Source organism: Camelus bactrianus, chromosome 1 (genome assembly GCF_048773025.1).
Source record: "Camelus bactrianus isolate YW-2024 breed Bactrian camel chromosome 1, ASM4877302v1, whole genome shotgun sequence".
NCBI lineage: Eukaryota > Metazoa > Chordata > Mammalia > Artiodactyla > Camelidae > Camelus > Camelus bactrianus.
In genome coordinates, this window is record NC_133539.1 from 18,070,903 (window position 1) to 18,076,494 (window position 5,592).

The 5,592-nt window shown below is 35.8% G+C and overlaps 1 pseudogene; it reads left to right on the forward strand.

Moving 5' to 3' along the window:
* Positions 1–2,730: 2,730 nt before the first annotated feature.
* On the forward strand, positions 2,731–3,699 carry LOC141573632 (NADH-ubiquinone oxidoreductase chain 1-like; annotated as a pseudogene).
* Positions 3,700–5,592: the final 1,893 nt, after the last annotated feature.

Below are 5,592 nucleotides of genomic sequence, written 5' to 3' on the forward strand. Positions count from 1 at the left end.
AGCCTTTTAAAAAGGAACACTTTCCATCACACAGTATAATCAGAATTTCTTCTGTATTTGAAAGGAAAGGTGAATAGCAATTATTTCAGTACCATAAATAGGGAATCTGGCAATGAGAGGAGTATGTGTTACCTAGGGCAAAAGTAATGCATACACATGAAATGTGTGGGAATGTTATATGTAAGTTTATAGAACAAAAATCAGAAAACAAATGGTGAAGCTGGAATTGGAAATAATGAAAATACAGCAGAGTTTGGAATTAACGATTAATAGTAAAATGTTCAGCTATGTTGCAGTTACAAGAATAGAAAAAAAGAAAAAAACTTCAGTGGTTTAGCACAAAAATTGTTTATTTCTGCCTCTTACGTGTTCTAAGTGTATTAAAGTACCCTGGTGCCTACAGTATTTAAACCTTCTACATAGCAGATTACAAAAGTTGCCACGGTAGAGCAAAGGAAAGGTAGAAAAGGCATAAAATCTGTCCTAGTCACCAGTCATTTTCCACACGTAGAACACACACATCTCCTCCTTGAAGGAAATAATCAAAGTTCTATCTTGTTAGTGACTGGTCTGCAATAATTCTGAAGAGCTGCTGGGAAGATATTTTGAAGGACTCTTATTCTAGGTGTGGGAGTGGGGTTCACAACAAGATTCAACAGTCAGTTCTCTCCGAAATCCTCTTTGAAATCCTTATTGTCCTGACTCCTGCCTTGTTCTGCTCCTGGGATTAACTATAATTTGTATTTCTTGTCCACACATAAGGAAAGTAATGGGGAATACGCCCTCCCACAGTCGGTCAATTTTCTCAGCTTAATCCCTTCAGGAAGAAGCTTAGGGACCACAAGTTTTTTTGTTTGTTTGTTTATTTTCCTTCTTCTTTTTAAACCTCAAACAGTTAGTTTTCTAGTCCAATCTCTTAGGTTCCTTGCCAGCAAAGTTTCCTTAAAATTAGTTGCCTTCTCATCTATTTGGTACCAGTCATTTCCACGTGTTAATTACCAAACCCAAAGTTCTTTTGAGGCATATTTACGAAATCTGTTTTATTTCTTGGAAATTTCACTTCCTTGCCCCACCTGATCCCCTCTCAATTAATGGAGGCTACCTTGAAATTATGTTCCAATGTTTAACTTGTGCCACTATTTTTGAGAAATTTTACTGGACTTTTTGTTCAGTCTTTGGTAATACCATCTCTTACCATCTGGGATCTTATACTAGTTGACTTTTCCAACTCTGTCAAGCAGGTGAATTCTTAACAAATTTTGCTTGCAACAGTGTTAAAACTTAGTATCTGATACTCATGCTCTTGGTGAACAGCTGGGGTTGAAGAAACATGCCCACACTTTTGTGCTACTGAAACGAAAGCCTTGCTACAATGAACAACCTTCCCCTTATGACTTAGCAGGAGACTTATGGACCACCACCCCACACACAAACACCTTGTTTACTTGTACATAACCAGGCCAGAATCTCCAAATCCCATTCTTTGCCTCAGGAAAGATTAGTTGTTGTGGAACTTGTTTGTCATCACCAATTAATCAGAACAAAATGCTTGTTCAGTGACTTAACCAAACTGTAGTTAGGTGTCTCTCTTCACAGGACCCTCAACATTGACCCAGCCTTAGCCAGAGGGAGAACATAGCCCATTCTGAAGACATTTTTCAAAAGTTTGAGGATCTACTGACCCCAGGGAAAAGCATTTTACAATATATCACTCTCCCACACTTGGTTCTTTTTATCCCTGTTCACTCTTCCTGATAAGAGGAAAGCCCTTTTCTGCCCTACTTTCGAGATGTTTGCAGATGTCCTGGTTGCAATGTTCTCCCTATTGAAATAGATCCCTTCCAAAAACCTCAGTAGTCCCTTTCATGCCTCTTGCAATAAACCTTTCCAATAAAGTCTGAAATCTTTTTTATTTGGATACTTCCAAGTCCAGTCATTTTTAGAGATTGTCTCTTTCTCCTGAGATCTTGATAAACACAAGCCACAGCTACACTCACACACTATTAACATGTTTCTAACTTCCTCCGCTAGAGCTACAAGTTCAGTGGGCACAGAATTTCCTTTCCAGATGATTTTAGGCAATAGTTTCCTACATGTTTTGCTATTGCTAATATGAATCTCCACCTCTTTATGCCTAGATAACAGTTTCCTTACTTTCCCCAACCCAACTCATAAGCCAGGACCATACAATTAAGTTTTTCCTTTTGTTTGTTTGCTTATTTTTTCAGCAGCATTCCACTCAGAGTCTGATTTCTATTTCAGTCTGCATAATGTTAGAAATGCTATAGAATCAATGCCCCACAGAAATTAAAAATTGAATTTTTCAGTGTTTGTTCACTCAGAGTTCACTAAAGCAAGTGGCTCTATTCCACCTTCAAGTGCATCTGGAAAAGTAATTCCTCACCGATGAACAGACACACATCACTTCAATTCACAGTCTACCATCTGCAAAGAGTTACGTGATGCCAACCCAACGACAGTGAGAACGAGAAATATGAAGGAGTTACGGATATTTGGGGATATTATATTCTCTCTACTGTGTGACAGAAAGAACAAGAGAAATAAGACCTACCTTACAAAAGCATCTTCAAACTAATTGATGATATAATTTCAATTCAATTAACTTACACATACCCTACCCAAGAATAGATCTGCCAGGTTAGTAGAGCCCACTAACTGCATAAAACTTAAACCTTTATTTCCAGAGGTTCAGTTGCTCTTCCAAACAACATGTTTATAATCAACATTCTTTCACTAATTATTCCAATTTTACTCACCATAGCATTTCTTACACTAATTGAAAGGAAAGTCCTAGGCTATACACAACTCCAGAAAGGGCCAGACACCTTCAGCCTCTATGGATTATTACAACCCATTGCTGATGCACTCAAATTATTTATTAAATAACCATATGACCATCAACACCATCAGTGTCTATATTTATATTGCACCAATTTTAGCCTTAACAATCTGGCTCTCACAATATGAATTCCTCTTCCCCTATACATTATGAATTCCTCTCCTCAGATTCTATCCACTAATCAATATAAACCTAGGTGTACTATCAATACTAGCTATATCAAGCCTAGCTGTTTATTCCATCTTCTGACCTGGATGAGCTTCAAATCAAGATATATACTAATGGAGCTCTTTGGGCAGCAGAACAATCTCATTTGAAGTAACATTAGCAATTATTCTCTTATCAGTCCTCCTACTAAGTGGATCACTTATACATTTAACACTAATTATTCCACAGAAACACCTATGACTAATTTTCCCATCCTGACCCCTAGCCATAATATGATTTATCTGTATTCAACATTTTATTTAACAGGAGAATCAGGAATCTTATCAAGCTTCAATATAGAATATGCAACAGGCCCATTCACCCTGTTCTTCTTATCAAAGTATACTAACATCATCATGATAAAAAATTTTCACAATAATCCTATTTTTAGGAGCATTTCAAAACCCTTATGTACCAGAACTAAACACAGCCAACTTTATTATTAAAACACTCCTCCTAACAATCTCCTTTCTATAAATCAACTCTCCACCCACAATTTCAGTGTGATCAACTTACACATCTCTTATGAAACACTTTTACCACTAACATTAGCCTTATGGATATGCGGTTGCATGCACACCATCGTATCAGGCAACCCACCGCAAATACGTATGACAAAACAATTACGCTGACAGATTAAATAACAGAGGTTTAAATCCTCTTATTTCTAGAATTATAGGAACTAATAAACCCTTAAGAATTCAAAATCCTTCATGCCACCGCATTACACCACAATTCATAGCAAGGTCAGCTAAATAAGCTATCAGGCCCATTCTCTGAAATGTTAATTTATATGCTTCCCAAACTAATACATGTATTGTTTTTAATATCATTCTACTGACCATTAACTTAGGAACCATAATTGTACTAACAAGCTCACATTGGTTACTAATCTGAATCAGAACTGAAATGAACATACTAGCTATTATCCCCACTCTAATAATTAACCCACAAGTTACAGAAGCATTCACCAGGTATTTTCTAACACAAGCCACCATATCACTACTACTTATAACGATTATTATTACTAATTTAATATATTCCAGGCAAGAAACAATTACAAAAATCTTTAATCCAGCAGCATCCACCATCGTAACAATAGCTCTCATCATAAAAGTAGAACTTTCCCTATTTCACTTCTGAATGCCTGAAGTTACACAAGGCATTGCACTAACAGCAGGCAGGCGTAATTCTATCAACTCATATTTTGAAGTGTTAGGGACATTTCATACTAAGCAACATATACTTGCCTTTCAGAAATGATAACAAAACGTGTATTACATGAATTATTTTCCATTTTCAAACACAAACCCTCTGAATCTACATTTAGAATTTATGGTTGTGTCTCCATTGACATCTACCTCAGCCCAGGTATTGTTATTGCCTTCCTTTAATGAGACTAAGAGACCAATATGGAATGTCCATTAAATAGTCTTGGAAGAAAATTATATACAAAGCTGAAGCTAAAAGTTTGAGGACCAACTTTTCAGGTGTAGCCAGTCTTCCTGTGTGAAACCAAGGTGGTTTGAAATGCATTGTTTCTGAATTGAGAACCATGTTATTTTCCATGTTTTTTCTAACCATTTTATTTATTAAGCTGTGTTAATATGTCATTTTCAAACAATATACACGTTGTTCTGTCTTGCTTGGTGATGAGCATGAGGAAACACTGTTAAAGGTAAGTTTAGTTCAATTTATGAAAAATGAGAATATTAATATATTAGGACATTTTAATCAAAAATTCAAGTTTATGAATGATTAATATCTTGTAAGTTAAAATTAAAGTGGTAAACTTAATATGATAAATTATAATAAACTTTTAAACAAATACAGATTTTTTCACTCAATTCTAAACAAATAGCATGTTTTTAAGTGTATTTTATTTGTATTTCTCCATCCTAATATTCTGAGTTCCTTTCAAGTCTTCAATCAGTTACTGTTCTCCCAGATTTAAATTCTACAAAAGAAAGACACTATCTTTGTTTCACTTGCTCTTTATTCTGAAACATTTCACATTTCCAAAGTTCCCAAATCCAAGGTCCCTATCCAGCTCTAAACTGGGTCCTACTTGTTCTGAGTCCTCACTACCTCAGACACTATATTTTCTACCATACACATCATGTTGTGAATGACTCTTAATCTTACTGATCTAAGTATCGTCCTGTAACATGCAAACCTTGCCCATACCTCAGAGCCATTGCTTTTAAATAATACCTCTGTTTCAACTCAGTTTCTCAAGACAGGAACACGTTTCCTGATGCCATTAAGGTGTCTGCACTATGTCAACCCATCAGAAATGCCTTTGGGGACCAAAGATGTGATAGATCTCCACATTCCTCTCACTAAAAGTGCTTTGTTTTCAGTTAGTAATAAAACACTACTTAATAACAGAGAATGTTTTTAACTCTCATTTTCTGTCTTCTTGTAGAATGTCATCTCCATGAATGCCAGGATTATTTGATATATTTTGATATATCCTAGGTTACTAGAAAAGCCTATTACATACTGGACACTCAAGACCTATT